Source organism: Siphateles boraxobius, unplaced genomic scaffold, assembly GCF_051911475.1.
Source record: "Siphateles boraxobius isolate OS27281-9 unplaced genomic scaffold, OSU_SipBor_1 42, whole genome shotgun sequence".
Lineage (NCBI taxonomy): Eukaryota > Metazoa > Chordata > Actinopteri > Cypriniformes > Leuciscidae > Siphateles > Siphateles boraxobius.
Window position 1 is genome coordinate 1,774,240 of NW_027509053.1, and position 20,761 is coordinate 1,795,000.

A 20,761-nucleotide genomic window follows, 5' to 3' on the forward strand; every position below is an offset into this window, starting at 1 on the left:
GAAATGGCCTTTATACATCTCATCCTCTCCTCCTGCTTTCGCACCTCGTTGACTACCAGCTTCCTCCTTTGGGCTGGGCCTGCCTTGTGCCATTTAGGAGGAGCTAAACTGAGCCCAAAACCCCCTCTTCCATGCTGTACCTGTCCCACGATATCCCCAATTTGAAGGTCAGCCTTTGCTTCTACTACAGATTTCTTTGCTGACCACTTTCTACCAGTTTTTACCATAGGGGCTGTCTCCCTTACACATTTGTCACGTGACTCTGCTAAAGTCATTTCCAGTCTGACCTTGGCACACTTAAACTCCTCGGTTAAAGCAGAGACTGGCAGCTGCAATACTCCTTTACTATAAAGTCCCACTCTGCTGAGGCAGCGTGGAACTCCCAACCATTTCCTGATGTATGAACTTATTAACGCTTCCAGCTTATCCACTGTTGTCAAAGAAACCTCATACACAGTCAGTGGCCACAGCAACCTTGGCAGTAGACCAAACTGAAAGCACCAGAGTTTCAGTTTGCCTGGTAGAGCACAGCTGTTTATGCTCTTCAACCCTTCCACTGCTTGTCGTCTAACTTCTCCCACTCGAACTGTGTCCTTTAGATCCCCATCGTACCATCTCCCTAGACTCTTCACTGGATTCTGAGAAACTGTTGGTATTGCCTCACCATTAATGAAGAATGTTTTATCTACTACCTTGCCTTTAATTATGGAGATGCTCCTTGATTTAGAGGGCTTAAATTGCATTCGTGCCCATTCAATATTATTTGTTAACTTCCCCAATAACCGATTAGTGCAGGCTACCGTTGTAGTCATGGTTGTCATGTCATCCATGTATGCTCTGATTGGTGGTAGTCGCATCCCAGAAGCCAAGCGCTCTCCTCCTACTACCCATTTTGATGCCCTAATGATTACTTCCATTGCCATGGTAAAAGCCAGTGGAGAAATGGTGCATCCTGCCATTATTCCAACCTCTAAGCATTGCCATGTAGTGCTGAATTCTGGAGTTGAGAAACTAAATTGCAAATCTCCAAAATAGGCTTTCACTAAATTTGTTATCGACATCGGTACCCTGAAAAAATCAAATGATGCCCAAAGAAGCTCATGTGGCACTGAACCATATGCATTAGCCAAATCCAGGAATGTCACGTGGAGCTCCTTCCTCTCCTTTTTAGCTGATTGAATTCGTTGCCAGATAACACTGATGTGTTCTAAGCATCCTGAGAATCCTGGAATGCCCGCTTTTTGAACTGAAGTGTCAATGAAGCCATTCTTTAATAGGTAGGTTGACAATCTCTGAGCAATAATGCTGAAGAAAATCTTTCCTTCGACGTTTAATAGTGAAATAGGGCGAAACTGACTGATGCTTGTAGCATCTTTTTCTTTGGGTATAAAGACTCCCCCTGCTCTGCGCCATGCTCTAGGTACAACCTGCTTTTCCCAAGCCACTTTTATCAATTTCCACAGAATTCGTAGAACTCCTGAAGCACTCTTGTACACTCTGTACGGAACTCCATTAGGCCCTGGAGATGATGAAGCCCTTGCCTTTCTCACAACCTGCTCTATCTCTTTCCACTTAGGTGCACAGACCTCCATTTGGTATTCTGGTGGATTGACAGGTGGGATGTCTGATGTCTGACGGAATAGACATAGGCTTATGCCTTTTTGCATCTGTATGTGTTTCCTCCAAATATCTCTCTAGCTCAACCCTAGATGCTTCTAAAGTGCCATTCTTCTCACTGGTGAATAACTTCTTTGCGAATTTGAATGGATCTTTATAGAAATTAGCCCTCGCACGCTCCTTCTTTTTGTAGCGTTTCCGTAGGCGCTCAGCTCTGCGTAATGTTGCAAGCTTATCTTTTATGGCCCTTTGTAAGAGATTGAGTCCCTCCTTCTGACTTTGTTCCGCTCTTTTCCATTGCTTCCTCAGCTGTCTCCTTTCTCTAACTAACCCTTCAATTTTCTGCTGCCGTCTAGACAATCCAGGAGTAGTTTGTACTTTTTCCTTCCTTTTTTCCACACCAAACCTCTCACTTCCATATGCGTAAATGATGTCCCCAAATTTATCCAGCTTCTTTTCAACTGTACCAGTTAATCTTTCTAATGCAAAGCATAGATCTGTGTTTACCGTGTCCCATGCAGTTTTCTCACAAGCTCTTGGCCATCTAACTCCAGGCCTATGCCCGTTGAGGTTCTTTTCTCTCTTATGCTGGTTAGTCTGACCGGGTTCACAAGAATCAATGTGTTCATCACTAACTGTGCAAACCCTCCTCTCCTCTATGACAGGGGTGCTGATATCCTGCGAACTGTGGTTTGCTTCCTGTCGCTGGATTTCATTCGACTGACTTGACTGACTTCGTAAGAAGTACTGATCAATGCGAGGCCCTTGTCCCTTCTCCCTCAAGCATTTCATTTTCCCTTGATGAATCTTCAAACCCCTGACCGTTGTCGCCTTGCTCCAGCCACAGACACAAGCTTGGAGTTCAATGGCTTTGCTAACTGCAGAACCTGAACTAGTCTTTTGTGAAGTACTCTCTATACTCATATCCGTTTCCATTCCAAAGTCGTTAACCATGTTGTCCACCATTGAGTCATCTTCCGCCCCTGCTCTCGCAGACTCTAGGGGTATTTTCCTCTTTCATTTTTCAGAAGCCTTGGGCGGGTGTCTCCAGCATCCTGTAAACACAGAGCTGGATACTGCCGACAAGGGTAGCTAACCCTTACCAGCCCCATTGGGGTCTCTTTCCTCCTGTCAGCTGTCTCTCCAGGCTGTCACAAGGTCTTTCCCTTGTTGCCAGCAGCACTATTCACAGCAGTCACTGGACGTATCCAGATCTTCATGATTTCCATTACACGAGAGTAGATGTTAAAACTTCATGCTGATTTGTACTCGGCTTTCGCCAAGATAATCACCAACTAAGACGTAGCTTTACAGTAACCTATGCTTCTCCATCCATTTACGCTTCTTTCCATCTAGTGACGTGAATCTTCTGTCTGGTGTTAATACAGTGTATTGCGCGTCAGCACACACAACGGCTGCAACCACAGTGCGGTCCCCCATAACAACCCTCTGGATTGAGCGGAGTAGGGAACATGTCTAGGGTCTTCAAGTGGGCACCTTCCGTCCTCAGTGTTTCGTCGACTAGCCCGCGACACCTCAAGAGGGCTCAACAGTGACTCTGGCGTCCCAGAGTCACCCCCCTCCGTCCCCCACTCAACTCAGCCCAGCTTACTGACCTCTACTTCCCTCTTGCTGCTGAGACCTAACCACAATCTCACAATCTCTCCGCAACCCAACCATACGCGCCAACCCGTTTGACTAAGGCTGTCGAGCCCCACTGGTGCGTTAATATGCAGTTTCAGTGGCAACGGTTCCGTATGGCATACCACCTACCACAAAACACAATATCTGCCCAACCACCCGTCATTCACGCAATATATACAGGAACGTAATGACTGTAAATACTATACAACCTATACAAATAAACCAACAGTTGCTGCTGAGACCTAACCACAATCTCACCGCAACCCAACCATACGCGCCAACCCGTTTGACTAAGGCTGTCGAGCCCCACTGGTGCGTTAATATGCAGTTTCAGTGGCAACGGTTCCGTATGGCATACCACCTACCATGGCATACCATTAGCCGTATGGCATACCACCTGAGGCTAATGTCTGCGCGAACACATTAAAACTCCCGATCTTACCCTCATATGAAATCTTTGAGGAAGCCATGAATTATGGAATCAAGAACGCTCCAGGATTTGGGCTCCATTGATGTGTCAATCAGAAATTAATTATCAGTGGCAAATTTGCATTACTTTTGTTACTGTTTGCATTGCACTTTGCACTGTTACATTGTTTACAGAAATCCATTTTTTTTTATAAGAAAAGGTGCAAGTTTCTCTATTTGGAAACTTTTCATGGCAGATTTACATTGCTGTTACTGTTCGCACTTTACTATTTGTATGGTTACATGGTTTACAGAAGTCCAATGATTTTTTTTATAAGAAAAGGTGCAAGTTTCTCTATTTGGAAACTTTCCGTGACAGATTTACATTGCTGTTACTGTTCGCACTTTACTGTTTGTCAGTATTTTAACAGTTAAAAGAAATAAAATAATTTTTATAAGAAAATGTAAGTTTGTCTATTCTGAAACATTTTGCAAGAGCCATCAGAATGAAGTTTATTTGTTGTTGCATAAATTGGTCATGAAATGTTACCGATCTAGCATGAAAGTCACCATTAGCTTCAGCATACCATATTTATCAACACTGTTAACACCAAAAGCATACATTGTGATGGTGGAAAAAGTAAGGGAAGTCATTGTAATCGATTAATATCTTTGCTTTTAATTTAACCTTTAATTTAAGGTGTCCATATCAGTACACCACACTGGAGGCAATGCTGTCTGAAAGAAAATAAAATGCCTACACGTCTGTTAGTTCTCTCTCTCAAAGACCAGCCATTTCCTTAAGTCTAATGTAGTTGTCAACAGCAGCTGGCCAGTTGATGGGTGGAGCGAGCTGGCTCTGTCTCTCCAAGTTGGCAAAATATGCTTGGAGGTTAGCATCTCCACACAAACTGTTTGTGGGTGGCAGAAGGTCTTTGAACTCCTGTAACACTTGGGGATCCACTGGGAATCCACAATCCCTTCCACCAAACCTAAGGCCGCACAGAAAGCACAACAGTGAACTCATTTTGAATAGTGTTTAAATCTCAAAGGGAAACCAACCAAACATTTATTGAAAATGACAATACAGGTGTTACATACAAACCTGTGAGGCAGGTTGTAAATGGTATCAGGTTTCCCAGATGGACAGAGAGACTGCCGGACGGGTCTGATGGTATGGTTATTCCAAAGCTCTCGGTGTTCATCAAGCTCTTTCTGAAAGATGCCCAGGAACACATACCGTACAAGGCACTTGTGTTCATGGGTGCCATTGAAGTAGTGTCTCTCTCTCAGGTCACTGAATAAATCCATCCAGAACTGTGTCCTAATAATGGAGTACAGTGATTTTAGTTTTGTATAAATGTTTCTAATACAAATACTTAAATTATGTGACAGTCTTGGAAAACAACATTCTGCACTGCATTCACCAGTGCAGAATGGACTGTCAACACTTATTACAATTTGAAACAGTCAACCATGCACACTAATCCTTTTACTTATCATAACTATTGCACAATCGGCAGTACACAGCCTGATCCATGTATGACGCTCATATAAATAAGCCTACATTTTCAAAGTCAGCATTGTATGGTGCCAACCCAGCATAATATTACGAAAAGATTACAGAAATATGAAACAGTATTGAAAAATATGTGAGTAACAGTATTGTTAAACGTACCTCTGTTTCCTGAAAAAGGACCACCAACTTTCAATCCTTTGATTGGCAGTTGAAGTGCCATACATGTGGCTGAGAGAACCTGCAAAGTCATCGGTGTGGTCCTCTCTTAAAGAACAGTGGATGGCAGCCATGTCTCCATTTTCTGTCCCACAGTCTGTCCTAAGACGAGCCGGAAGGCCACAGCTCGAAACACACTGCAGGTAATGGTGAGCTATTACTGCAGGGTCGTTGTTGGTGCTGCCACTACTGAGCCACATAACCCGCCTTGAATACCCATCGATACAGCCACTGATGGCAATCCCAAAGGGCTTGAGCTTGTCATAGCGATCCACGTGCCACACCTGATTGGGTCCTGCAGAGCAATAGGATCGCCTAACAAACCTGCACCTATGACGGAGAGATACTCCTGTTGGATTTAATAATCTGAGGGCTTGCATGACATCGTCTTGTTTCACTGTCAGTGAATGTTTCTGTCTCAGGGTCTGCCACATAGCCCTGTAGCCCAACAGCTGTCCTGAGCCGTTCAATTCACTAGTGATGGCAGCATTCACAGTCTCCAGTGGACTGTAATTTGCTCTCCGTCTTAGATTTAGCCGTTTCAGCCTTCTTTTTTAGAGTTTTCAGGCTCATTACAATACCATGCTTTGACTCCAAAAAATCTCGAATAACGTCGTTGGAGTGGTCCTTTCTAAAGTAAGCACGTATTAGGTCATCCTCTGGACCGACACAACACACACACACACACACACACACACACACACACACACACACACACACACACACACACACACACACACACACACACACACACACAGAAAGATTAATTTTAAAAACTAATATGCTTTAATGGGGTTGATATATTTATAAATAGGAACACAGTAAGGGGATGTTACCTGTAGGCTGACGCTCCGTAAGGAACCCCACGTTCAGACCACACGACGTGCAAAACTTGGGAGCGTCCCCCAGTTGCTCGGCACAATACGGACAGAACATTTCAAACTAAAAATTAAATAAATAGTTCAGATATCAGGACAACATTGTACAAACGCCAGTAATGCATCTATTTAATGGCCAGACGCGAGCTAGCCAGCTAACTTAGTTTCCAGCTAACAACGTTGGCAGATTAATACGTTATGGGGACAATAACTTAATATGTTAAAAACACACAAAACCACTTCGGTATCAGAGCACATCGACAAGTCTGTCATAATGAAAGAGAAACACTTACCTCTTGAGACAACAAAAGCACAGCACACATTCAAAAAATAGCGCTAAGACAACCGGATGCGGGTCCGTCACTGATTATGGCCCCCCCGGAAACATTTCCGTTGTGTTTTTGCAGTTTGCAGTTCGTTTCCCTATTTGCTCGTGCTGCGAATATTTGCAGCGAATGTGAAATCGACAAAGTTGTTTTCTGAATTTGCATGTGTTTTCTGAATTTGCATGTGTTTTCTGAATTTGTATGTGTTTTCTGAATTTGTATGTGTTTTCTGAATATGTAGTTGTTGTGGCGTTGTTTGCATGTGTTTTCTGAATTTGTATGTGTTTTCTGAATATGTAGTTGTTGTGGGGTTTGTATGTGTTGTGACCCTTCTCGGCCACCGTAGTAAAGACTGTTTTGAATACATCCAGAGGCTGGATCTCAACAGTAGGAAGTAGCAGATTCTGGCCTAAGCCAGTGGTTTTCAAACCATTCTCGAAACCTCCCAGACGCTATACATTTTCGTTATCTTCCTTATTTCAAAAGGGTTAATTGAGCTACTTAGCAGAGTACTCAATGATCTGACGTGGGTGTGTCCAATAAGGGAGATGAGCAGAATGTGAAGGGTAGGCTTCTGAAGTAGTTTGTGGACCCCAGTTTTAAACATATGTCTGACTCACAGAGACATAAGAGCAAAAGAGGCCACTGACTATTCTGGTGGGACTCAAAACCACAACCAGGGAATTTCTCCATTCGCATCCTAGAAGTCCAAAGTTCTATCCACTGTACCATAAAATGACACACTTCAGGGAAGTATTGCATGCGCAGCACTTCTTAGTTTTTCCAGTTTTGTGCAGGTAAACACAGTTCGTCATGCAAAGACTTTCATATGTGAAAAGGTTAAGCACTCCCATATCCTGTGCCAAAGGCACTCCTGGGATTTGAACCCAGGATCTCCTGTTTACAAGACAGGCGCTTTGACCAGCTAAGCCACAGCGCCAGATACGGTGAAATTTGTTGGTAAAACAAGTCTAAAAGAGGTACCACATCAGGAAAACAGCTGATCACGTCATGAACGAGGTCCCTTAGAGGTAAGAGGATTGTTTCCAAAACACGAGGGCCTTTCACGCCTCAAGGGAATGTCTGAACTCATTTAATTTTGGCTCTACACTCTCGATAGTCATGCCTAAAATGTTTCCTGAGCCTTCTTCTGATATGAAAGGGCAAAATCCAGAAAGATATCCATGTATTATTCTTCATATATGTAAAGACTTTGTTTGTACAAATATCCATAGGCTTGACCATATCAATAGGTAGTAGCAGATTTCAGGCCTAAGCCAGGAGCTTGCAAACCATTCTTGAAGCGCATCTGCACCACATATATATATGTCTTATTATCTCTCTCATTTAATATAGGTGAATCAAATAATTGATTGATAAGTAACGTACTCGACGATCTGACTTGGGTGTGCTCAATAAGGAAAAGAAGAAAAATGTGTTGCATAGGCTTCTGAAAAAGTTGGAAAACCCCAGCTTTAAGCAAATGTCAGTCTGGTAAAGACGTCTGTGCAAAGGGACACCATTCGTGACTCTGGTGGGACCCAAAAAACGACAACCTTTTTAAAACCTTCATTTGCAACCGAGAAGTCCAGATTGTCTTTCCTGCCAAGACTTTCACATCAGAGAAGGTTGAATGACTAATCTTAAAAGCCACAGATTAGGCACTGCTGGGATTTGAACCCAGGATCTCCTGTTTATTAGACAGGCGCTTTGACCAACTAAGCCACAGCGCCAGTTACTGTCACTGGTTCGATGCTTTTGTATACAATGTCTAAAAGAGGTAGCATGTCAGGAGAATAGCTGATTACATCATGAATAGGTCCCTTTGAAGTTACAGGATTATTTCCAAAACCTGAAAGGTGTGCAGGCTTCTGTTGAGGGACAAGGGAATATCTCAAGCCATTTATTTCTGGATCGAAACTCTCAGTACTCGTGTCTCAAATGTTTCGGGAACCTCCAGTTACGATACATCTAAATGCTGTTTCAGCTTGGAGAAATGGAAAGCGTGTTTTTTTTTCTTCTTTTTTTTCTAGGTAGGTGGCCAACAATAGGTTGTTGCAGATTTTGGCCTAGGCCAGTGGATTTCAACCTATTCTTATTTAAATAGGTGACTTAAGTTAATTAGTAGAGTACTCTGTGATCTGAGTTGGGTGTGTCCAATAAGGGAAATAAGCAGAACGTGAAGGGTATGCTTCTGAAGTAGTTTGTGGATTCAAGTTTTAAGCATATGCTTGTCCAACACAAAGACATCTGAGCAAAAGAGGGTATGCACTACTCTGGTGGGACTCAAACCCACAACCTTTGAATACCTCCATTCACAATCTAGAAGTCCAATGCGCTATCCATTGCGCCACAGAGCCACAAAAGACAAGCTTTAAGACGCTATTGCATGCACATCACTTCTTAGATTTCCACATTTTGTGCAGATGCACACTGTTCAGCATGCAAAGATTTACATATGTAAAAGATTAAGTGAGCGGTGCCCACATCCTGTGGCATAGGCACTGCTGGGATTCGAATCCATGATCTCCTGTTTACTAGACAGTTGTTACAATGTTTTGTTAAGGCTTATATCATTCTTTCATTCTAATGGCATGTCTTGTTAATGCTAATGTAATGTTTTACATGACTTTCCTTGAATCTTGTGTCATGACACTCCACCCCATGCCCCCAAACCCATGACATTTCATTCCAAGAAATTTCCAAGAATCCTTGCCATGAAATTCTACTGCATCTTCTTCCGGTAAACGTCACAACATGTTATTTCGTGAAATTCAGTTGAATCCGATTCAATCAACATGTCCATTTTTTTCTGAAATGTCATGACTTGAAATTCCAAGTGCCATAGAATCACATACATTGCACTAAAGTGTTACTATAAAGGTCATGTACTGCAGGTCAGTGTTACTTTAATGTTTGGTTAATTCTAGCATGAACTGAATTGCAGTGCTTTGTCAAAATTACTGCATTTCTGGATAAACTTGCCAGAGGGTTAAAGACTCTAGCTTGAGCCCGCAGCCAAAGGTTAGGTTTGTCAGAAGTGGGATTCGAACCAACGCCTCCAGGGGAGACTGCGACCTGAACGCTACCTGACAGCCGTGCGGCTGTTTCACAACAGCCAATCAAGCGCGAGCACTCCATCATTGTTGAGCGAATGGCGTTCTCGGACTTCATCTTTGTCAGAGTTCTTCGGCCAATCACGCGTCGTATCTTCATCTTTGCTTGGCGAATGGCGTTATCAGGCTTCATCTTTTTCAGAGTTCCTTGGCCAATCACGTTTCGGATCTCCATCTTTGCTGAGCCAATGGCGTTCTCTGGCTTCATCTTTGAGAGGATTCTTTGGCCAATCACGCATCGAATCTTCATCTTTCAGGCGCCGTGGAGAGACGGGCTCTTTTTTATTCTCAGGTATACCCGCGCCGAAGTATTGCCGTTCATTCATCGAATGTCAACAAGTAAGATAAACTACATTAACAACAATACAATAATACATATTTCATTTTCTTCTCGTATTTTATGACCCATTAAGGTGTTTATTGTTACGATCTATCGCGATCTTGATCTGCTGGCAACCTCAGCATTTCATCTTAATGTGTTGATGAACTACATTAACATCAGCAACATATTTTTCATATATTGCTAACTTTTTCTCGTATGTTATGCTGCATTAAGGTACTTTTTAATGTTATGATCTATATATCTTGATGAGCTAGTATATTGCAGCACTTTTCTATTACACTATTTTTTGATAAACTACAATCTACATTAACAACAACATATTTTAATTTGCATTTTAAAATGTAAAGTTGTTTAGTGTCATGATCAGTCTTAATGTAGTATACTGCAGCACTTCTCATGTTATTGTTTCCAATGATGAATTACATTAACAATAATATATTCGTGGATTTTTACCTTTCAGTGTTATTTAAGGTGTGTTTAAAAATGTCAATATCGATCATGATTCTGGTATGTTATTGTTTAGTGTATAATTATAGTAGTACTGTATCAAATACAGTAATAAGTAGTAAAGCGTTAGTAATACGTAAATGTAATTTATGTTTTAGCGAAAAAGACTAAACATGTTTCAAATGTTCCAGAGATGTCTAAAAAGTCACACAAGGCCATGGGGGACGATGAGTGGATGTCCCGTCTGCGGCGGTTTGCCAGCACAGGGGTTTGGAAAATAAAAATAAAAATTTTGCTTTTTATTTATAAAGCTTGATAAAGTGATACCACCTTTTACCGTGGATAACAATGTTGGCTATATCTAGTCCCATAGCTCCTCCAACGATTAAATAGGCAGAGACAATTTCTGATAGGCTTTGGTTTTTGCTTATTTATTCAAAAAAGTATTTTGTATAAAGCTTTTAAATCTTACCTCAAACAAAGTTGATGTGTCAGCAGTCCATTACCATTACCTATATCAATAATATTTATGTTAGGATTAATTTAGGATCAATTACATGGATTAATATATCCATGTAATTGACTATCTAATTCTAAGCTGCAAAAAAAAAAAAAAAAAAAAAATATATATATATATATATATATATTTGTTTGCATCTTAGAATTAGACAGTCAATTACAATTTCATCTGCGATTTGCAGTTAGGCTCCATTAATTAGTGTATAATTGTAAATAAATAAAATATATATATAATGTGAATATAATTAATTTGTGGCCACTGTGTGTATTTCTCCAAATATCAAAATATACGTATCCACAGATTACGAAGCACAGGTTTTATTTGTGACCTCATTACAGATATAAAAACACAAGCAAACAAAAACAGTTAGAAATGATTTGGATTTTAAAAATTGCCAAAGAGACCAGTTAGTATTGATTTTATTTTTATTGGGTGTTATATTTATTTTTATACAGCTTCTCCTTGCTGTTTCTGCTCTCAGACTCTTGCTGGTGTACAGGGACGGATTGTCCTGATTAAATGTATAAATGTCTGTGAATGTTAGATTTTGGCATGCCTGTGCGTAATTAGATCGGTAAAATGTACCACGAATGAAAGATGAATACAACCTGTTTTCCTCATTCTTGATTGTTCTTTTACCAGACCACAAGTGCTCCACCTGCATCCACTCCTACCGCTGTCCCAACCTCTACCTCAGCCCCGACCTTTACACGGCCTGCACTTAACTTATCAATGGTAAAGCATTATTTTAATATTTGAGTAGATTACCTCCTCCACAAGCAATGATCTCCGGAATTTCCCAATGCCTTTTATTGGTAGGCTGGAAGATTATATGTGTATTCTTCAATAGGGAATTCATATCATCAAATTTCCAATGCATGTATGATATTACATGAATGTCAATCTGTTCAATAATCTCCTTCTTTTAGTTTACAAAGCCACGATTTGGGGGATCCATTAGTTCAGCAGCCAAACCCAGCCTAAATGTACAAAGGCGGATTCAGGTAATTTAAAAAGACCTTAATATGTTTCATCATCATCATCTTTATTATGTTTGTTGATAATGTACAATATGTATCTTTATAGCCTGGTAGTCACAGTCCGCCTCCTTCAGCCAGACCCAGTCTTTCACCTTCATCCAGTCCTTCTCATTCAAGCATTCGACCGGCAGCCAGTGCTTCTCCTTCTGCAGCCAGACCTCGTTCAACCAGTCCGTCTCCTGGACCCAGACCTGCTTCTGCAGCCAGACCTCCTTCTGCAGCCAGACCCCCTTCAGCCAGTCTGTCTCCTGCAGCCAGACCTCCTTCTGCAGCCAGACCTCCTTCTGCAGCCAGACCCCCTTCAGCCAGTCTGTCTCCTGCACCCAGACCTGCTTCTGCAGCCAGACCTCCTTCTTCAGCCAGACCCCCTTCAGCCAGTCTGTCTCCTGCAGCCAGACCTCCTTCTGCAGCCAGACCTCCTTCAGCCAGTCTGTCTCCTGTAGCCAGACCTCCTTCTGCAGCCAGACCTCCTTCAGCCAGTCTGTCTCCTGCAGCCAGACCTCCTTCAGCCAGTATGTCTCCTGCAGCCAGACCTCCTTCAGCCAGTCCGTCTCCTGCAGCCAGACCTCCTTCAGCCAGTCTGTCTCCTGCAGCCAGACCTCCTTCAGCCAGTCTGTCTCCTGCAGCCAAACCTCCTTCAGCCAATCCGTCTCCTGAAGTCAGACCTCCTTCTGCAGCTAGTCCGACTCTTACATCCTTGGTGAGTGCCCATCTATTTTTTGTGGCATCTCTTACTTCCTGTGTGTGAAGTACATGTACATGTGGCTTATTCTAAAAATTGGGGGGTACATTACAAAAATTACTGTTGGTTTATGTTTCCCTGGTGAATTTGTCAACCATTACAAACAAATTGAATGTTAAACTTCAAGTAAAACATGTATATGAGTGTTCTTTTTTTCCATTTAGCCATGTATACAGTGATTTTTTTAAAAATCATTTGAGAACCAGTTCTCAAATCTGCCTTAAATATAATTTTGTTTGAAGAAAATATAGGCTAATTATCATAAATGGACATGAAATGTCCCCTAATGCCCCTTTGTAGAATTACTTGTATGCAAACTTGAGAGAAACAATGTTTTAATATTACATCTCTAATCTTTCATTGCTTTTGAATCAGGAGGAGCATGTTGCCCCTTCTATGCCCGGACCTGCTCCTGCATCCGAGCCAGATCAATTTTGGCTGCCCACTAAAATGAGGCAGACAATCCCCTCACAGGATCAGAGGTGGATTGCTTCTGCGATCTTTCACTCTGGCAGACTTAGGACAGACTTGAAGCTCTGGTATGAGCCACCCGTCCCTTCCCTCATCTACCACCAGGCTCCATCTCCAGATCGCTTTTTTAATCACAGGCTTCTGGTGTGGATGCCCTACCACTTGTGGAAGTTCAGACTGTTCTGTCCTGCATGTGGGAAGCAGCTGACTGGATATGGCCTCCACAAGAGAGCACGGAAGGTCCTGGACATCGACAGGTACTACCTTATGGTAACAGAGACTCTCAGGTGTACTGTGTGTTGCCTGAGTTACCTGTCTACCAGTCAGACTGTCCTGGACCAGCTCGATGTGCCCCATAGAAGACTTTTCCGTCTGATTTTGACACAGAAGTGAGTTAAAATCTACACGCCTTGTACAGAATTTTGTAATGTGTTTATAATAAAGACAATCATATTTCAAAATTAATAATTTATTTTCTGAAGCAGAAATGTGTAATATGAAGTAAATGCAAAATAAAAGTGTTTTTTATTTACCATTAAATAAATTACATAAGCAAATCTTCTCTTTTACACAAAGGTATGCTTGTGACATTCGTGTCATACGCATGCTGAGGGAACGGACGCTGGGCAACAGTCCCACAAGACTTGTCAAACAGCTGAGGGAGAACCACGGGGAGGAGTGGCTTGACCGTTTGGCGCACTATATGGAGGAGTGTGCTGGTTTTATCAACAGCCCCAGCCTCTTACCTGTCATGTGCCAAAAGCCTCCAGAGCCCATTGATGTCCCTACTAGCAAGTGGCTGCTGTCAGTTTATGGGAGGGACATTATCAGTCGCATAGACCACATCAAGGCAAGCATAACCTCCACGTTTGGGACCATTTTGAAAATGGACTCAACCAAACAGGTAATTGTTTGACATTATTACTGATGTTTTAACTGTTGTGAAGTTTGAAAATTATTTGTGTTATGCTTTATTAATATTTTTAATTTGGTTGATTTTAGATCACAAAGAAGTTGGCAGGCACAGCCAGGGGAACAGCACAGTGGGTGACTTCTGTTGGCAATGAGACAGGACAAATTCTTATCAGTGTCTTGACTGCTCAGGAAGGTCCAGCACTGGACACCATGGTCTCCGGACTGATTAACAGGTACAGCCAGGCGGCCGTGGCTCCACCACTGCTGCTGTACGTGGACTGTGGCTGCTGCATAGAGAAGGGGCAGAGCAAGCTACAGGCCAGATTTGGAGGATGGCCTGACCTCAATATCAGGCTGGACATCTGGCACTTCATGCGTCGGCTGGCAGTGGGGTGCACCACTGATGCTCATCCTCTATACCCAGCCTTCATGTCACGTCTCTCTGTGTGCATTTTTTGAATGGGACCCAGATGATGTGGCTTTGTTGCGGCGGGCAAAGAGAGAGCAACTGCAGGAGGAAGGTGTGCCTGTCATCACAGATAACCTTGTGGACCGACGCATCACCAAGAAAGAGCTGGCGCTCTATTGCCGTTGGAGGACTCGTGGGGTGGAGTCCACAACCCGCTACCTTGACAGGCTTCTGCAGGAACTGAAGGGGGATAAGGGGAGAGATATGATGGGGGTTCCTTTGCTGGACACAGTGAGGATAGAGCACATCTGGCGTGTTTGAGATGAGGCATGTTAAGTGCATCCAGGATCCGCCAGGTGTGTTTCTCTACACTGTGACGGGCACCACCACCACCAAGGGAGGATTAGTTCTCATGAAGTACAGATGTGCTAGGGGCTCGACCTCACTTGAATCTTTCCACTGCCACCTAAACAGGTTCATTCCAGGTTTGTGGCTCATTGTGTTTGCAGTATAGTATATATTCAACACAATAGAACATCTAATATCACTTTATATTTTCTGAAGGAACTCATTATCCCAGTTTCATGATTTTCATTGTTCACTTCTTTACAGGAACCAGTGCTAAAACACTGAATTTTCAGTTGTATCTCCTGGAAGGCCTGAACAGGTGGAACCAAGACCGGGCAGCAGCATCAATTTCCACAAAATCCTCCCCTCTTCTCACCTACGTAGGGCAGGTGGTGCAAAGCATCAACACCAACAGCCTAAAGGTTTTTGGAGAGAAGCTTGTCCCCACCTTCCAACCTCCTGCACAGTACACTGGTAAGACTCTCACTGTACATTTTACAGCACATGGTTCTTTGCTAATGCAAGGGCTATATGTTTAACACACTGCATTCTGTTTTTAGGGGAGCTAATTGGAGTGGACTATCTACTTAGTCAGACAGGGCAGCCACTTCAGTCAATAGATGCTGACAATGAGCAGGCAGACCAGCTGCTGGAGGAAGTAAATGTAGATGAGCAGGATGAGGGATTTGAGGAGGACATCAATGAGGACCCTACACTGAGTTTCCTCCTTGAAGATGAAGCTAACTATAACCCACCTACAATTCAGCCTGTTCATCCCTCATCTCAGTCTTCTTCTGCCTCATCATAGTCTGCTGCTGCCTCATCCCAGTCTGCCTTCTCCCAGTCTGCTGCTCCCTCATCCCAGTTTGCCTTCTCCCAGTCTTTTGCTGCCTCATCCCAGTCTGCCTTTTCCCAGTCTACTGCTCCTTCATCCCAGTCTGCTGCTCCTTCATCCCAGTCTGCTGCTCCTTCATCCCAGTCTGCTGCTCCTTCATCCCAGTCAGCTGCTGCCTCATCCCAGTCTGCTGCTCCTTCATCCCAGTCTGCTGCTCCTTTATCCCAGTCAGCTGCTGCCTCATCCCAGTCTGCTGCTCCTTCATCCCAGTCAGCTGCTGCCTCATCCCTGTCAGCTGCTCCTTCATCCCAGTCTGCTGCTCCTTCATCCCTGTCTGCTGCTCCTTCATCCCTGTCTGCTGCTCCTTCATCCCTGTCTGCTGCTCCTTTATCCCAGTCTGCTGCTGCCTCATCCCAGTCTGCTGCTGCCTCATCCCAGTCTGCTGCTGCCTCATCCCAATCTGCCTTCTCCCAGCCAGCTGCTGCCGCCTTCTCCTCTCAGCCAACTACATCCATAGACCAGTATGCACCAGGTTCCCCCACTCATGTGCCTGAAGAGCTTTTGGTATGTAAATTTCACAATAGGAACTTGCCACGAGCAAATTAATTTGTAATTCGACAAACTGATTAATACTACCATTAAGATGTAATTTCACTGATCTCTTTTTTTCTTTACCATTTAAAATGATACTGTTTTAGGCTGTGGATGACCAGAACATTCCAGGAATGGACCGGGTGGACAGACTGGCTGAGTATTTGGTAGAGCTGAGGACAAGCACAGGGTTAACACTGAGCAGGCAGCAGGTATGTAAACATTTTGAATGTTTGTTAACTTGGAAAAGACCACACAAAACACAATGTGACTGTAAAAACAGTGTTACTGAATTATGTATGCGAAATTACCAGTTTCCTTTTAACTCTGCTATGCCTCTATACTTCTATCCTTCTTCAGGTTGATGACATTGTGTGCTTGTGTCAGAGCCTGCTTGAATATGACAAGCAGCGAGTGAAGTTTGCTGCCAGACACCAGGACAGGCTGACAACAGGGAGGTTCAGGTCTCCAAAAAAGAAGGCTGTTTTCAACCCTGGAGTGGACAGCCTGAAACGGAGTGTGTTGGCATCTACAGCTTCACCTGCCCAATGGCCAGACTGCTGTCGTCTCGTGGAGGCCATTTTCATCAGGCTCTGTCGCATCCATCAAAGTCCGAGGAAGAAAGAGAAGGTGACGCTGAGTCGCTGGTCTCTCATTTAACAAGATTACCGAAAGATCCGGCAGCTGATCCTGTCTAATGGTGCCATCATGCAGGACACTACTCTCCAGCTGGTGGAGGTAAATCAGACCACTCTGGTTCAGTGGCACAACGGCAGGGTTAAGAAGCAAGATCAGACTCTTCTGCTTCAGGGGATCGATCTGCCTGACCCTCTTGGTATTGCTGCTGAGGCTCTCCCACCTGCCAGTGTACGTACTGTTGCTCCACCCCAGGTCCAGGGAGAGCAACATATTTACAAACTGCCACAAAGCACAGCTGGGCAAGCTAGATTAAAAAGGCGCATCACTAGCTATACAACTGAGGCAGTCATACCCAAGCTGACAACCCTGAGGCCAATAATTCCTCGGCCCGTTGGCAGCCTTCAACCAGAACCTGTCCTTCCCAGCCCCAGCGCGACTGTCTCTCTTGCCTCCCACACTACCCCTACCTTCACACTGTTTGTTGTCCCCCAAAACCCTTTTCCTGTAGCCCCAGCCACTCCCAGTTTCGTCCTCCCAGCTCCTGCCACAGTCAGTCAATCTCAACCCACCGTCCCTCTTCCATACCACAGAAAGGTTGAGGCAAATACCTGCAGGAAGTGTGGACAATTTAGGACAGCAGCGACTGGGCACAGCCAGTTTAGAGGGACTATCTACTGCCCTGTCACAGAGACACTTACGAAAGAACAGTGGCTTGAAAAAGTAAAGAAAAAGAAATAGCTAATTTTTTATATATTTTGTATATTTTCTTATATATACATTACATTATTTTATGTATATATATATATATATATATATATATATATATATATATATATATATATACTCACTACTATGTATATAGTTTTATAAAGTTTTTTATCTTTGTGTGTTTATTACTATTATATATGTTATTTATTATTAGGTTGGGGGTTCGACCCCACTCAGGGACTTTTATTTTAATTATTTTATATGTTTTTTTTTTAATACTCGTATTGTTTCTACTTTTGTGTGTTTACTACTGTTCTCCATGTTATATATATACTCTTTATTATGTGCATAGTTTAATGTTATATTTTATTGTTAAAAAATAAAACATTTTATTGTTCATAGAATTGTTTCTCGTCATTCAGTAATCATTCAGTGAGCCTGAGTCAAAACATTATTATAATTATTATTATTATAGGCCTATATATCTCATATGTATAGCACATTTCAAGGAACTCCATAGTCATATGGGTAATTAATAAATAAAAACGTATCGATACAAGGCCCCCACTCCAGAGCATTTTTTCACACACCGGCTTGTCTTGTGGATGCCATACCACCTTTGGAAGGTCAGGCTGTGCTGTCCTGTGTGTGGAAAACAGCTCACAGGTTATGAAGCCCACAAGTGAGCCCGCCAGGTTTCTGATGTCGATAGGTACTACCTGATGATCACGGAGACCCTCTGGTGCAGTGCCGCTGGTTGTAAGATGGGTTACATTTCCAGTAGCAAGACCATCTTGGACCGACTGATCTTGGCATGAAGGTGAGTATACTGAAATGATTTAGGCCTGCTCTTCTCCCTGGCCCTGCTCCTCTCACTGCACCTGCATCTCTCACTGCATCTCTCACTGCTCCTGCATCTCTCACTGCTCCTGCACCTCTCACTGCATCTCTCACTGCTCCTGCACCTCTCACTGCACCTGCATCTCTCACTGCTCCTGCACCTCTCACTGGCCCTCATTTATCAAAAGTGCATACACCAAATTTCCAGCGTACACCCAAAACCACAGTGACTTTGATATTTATCAATATGGACGTTGGCGTACGGCAGGCTCAAATCCTACGCCAGGTCAGGAGGTGGTGTACATGTACGCACGTTTTGAGTTAGTGCGGAAATGCGCAGAAAAACAATTCCTAACACCACAAAACGCACTGACAAACTAAAAGATATGAGGAGCTATTTTCCAAAACGCGATAAACACCATTTTTAAAAATAAATTTGTATTTTATTTCTATTAATAAACTAGTGTTGTGTCTGCAAAGATGAAATTGATGATCACCATCTCCGTAGTGAACGCGCCTATAGAGAGAGTAGCCTATTTCTTTTCGTTTATAATTGTTTAGTTTAAAGACATTTCAAGCTTTCTTTATAGATATATTTCTCATGTCTGTGAGGCATATACAGAGTTTCGGTTAATTTGTGATGAGATGCGCCCCAGTTCACGTGCAATGCAAGGGACCGCGCCTGCACCTCCATGTCATGACTCATGATTATATTGTCTGCTATTTGCTTCTTATTTATTAAATCCAGGCAATTGGTTGATGAAAAAAATATTAAAATTAAGATACAATTTATACAAAACGAAATTCACTTTAAAGAAAGGCTTTCTACAAAACAAAACTTAATTAAGTGGCCAGAATCATGTCTGAGCATGTCTCCCGATATATTGCGCATCCTATCTTAGCCTATGTTCACTTTTCATAATCAACATAGATGGGGAAAAAATAACATTATTATTTTTTAACAAATATGAAACTAAATGCACTTAGTTAATGGCTACAACACGCCTAATAGTAGGCCTGAATATTGTTATCATTACTTTTTTCAAGTTCGGCACGAATTACTATTAGCCTAAATGTGTTACTTAATGATTTGAATGTATTTTTAACATTGTTGTATTTAAGGACTGTATTTGTGTGTTATTTTTAAATTATTTGTTTTATGTGGTGGACAATATTGGAACGTGACATTGGAAATATTTATTTTATTTTTACTATTTAATTTATTTTACTATTTATTTTGTTTGGCTTTTATTTATTTCATGCAGTTGCACTTATTTAATTTATATTAATTTATAGTATGAGTCCCTGATTATATGTTGCATGTTCTCTTCTTGTTGTTTTTTTTGTTGTTTTTTTAGAAAAAAAATGGATGGATTTATAGCGTTTTGAAAAAAAAAATACAATTAACTTTGAATTTATCATCAACAATATTGTTGTTTGATTTAATAATAATTTTTCATGATGGTGATGGTCTCGATCTCCAGAGAAGTGTCTCCTCTTTGCCATCTTCCGTGTGTCGATGGTGTAAAATGAGGGTGTGGGGGAGGCGGATACTTGAATATATAGGGGCGTGTTATTCTAATGACGATCGTTTTCAGCCGCGGCATTTATCAAGGGCAGGTATTGCGTACACCTGGATTTCAAAGGTACGCACAGCTTCATAAATCAGGCGGTGAGAGGAGTGTAAGCATAATCTTATGCCAACATATACGCCCGTTTCTACGCAAGAATGATAAATGAGGGCCACTGCCTCTCTCACTGCTCCTGCACCTCTCACTGCATCTCTCACTGCTCCTGCACCTCTCACTGCACCTGCACCTCTCACTGCTCCTGCACCTCTCACTGCCTCTCTCACTGCACCTGCATCTCTCACTGCATCTCTCACTGCACCTGCACCTCTCACTGCTCCTGCACCTCTCACTGCATCTCTCACTGCTCCTGCACCTCTCACTGCACCTGCATCTCTCACTGCTCCTGCATCTCTCACTGCTCCTGCACCTATCACTGCATCTCTCACTGCTCCTGCACCTCTCGCTGCACCTGCATCTCTCACTGCACCTCTCACTGCCTCTCTCACTGCACCTGCATCTCTCACTGCACCTCTCACTGCATCTCTCACTGCAACTCTCACTGCACCTCTCACTGCATCTCTCACTGCATCTCTCACTGCACCTCTCACTGCAACTCTC

The 20,761-nt window shown here is 42.8% G+C and overlaps 3 non-coding genes across 3 annotated transcripts; all 3 read right to left on the minus strand.

The window, feature by feature from the left end:
- Positions 1 to 7,474: 7,474 nt before the first annotated feature.
- trnat-ugu (transfer RNA threonine (anticodon UGU)) lies at positions 7,475 to 7,548 on the minus strand. Its single transcript has one exon. It is a non-coding gene; the product is annotated as a tRNA-Thr (tRNA).
- A 719-nt stretch (positions 7,549 to 8,267) lies between these two features.
- Positions 8,268 to 8,341, minus strand: trnai-aau (transfer RNA isoleucine (anticodon AAU)). Its single transcript has one exon. It is a non-coding gene; the product is annotated as a tRNA-Ile (tRNA).
- A 538-nt stretch (positions 8,342 to 8,879) lies between these two features.
- trnar-ucu (transfer RNA arginine (anticodon UCU)) lies at positions 8,880 to 8,968 on the minus strand. The gene is given in 2 exon segments: positions 8,880 to 8,915; positions 8,932 to 8,968. It is a non-coding gene; the product is annotated as a tRNA-Arg (tRNA).
- Positions 8,969 to 20,761: the final 11,793 nt, after the last annotated feature.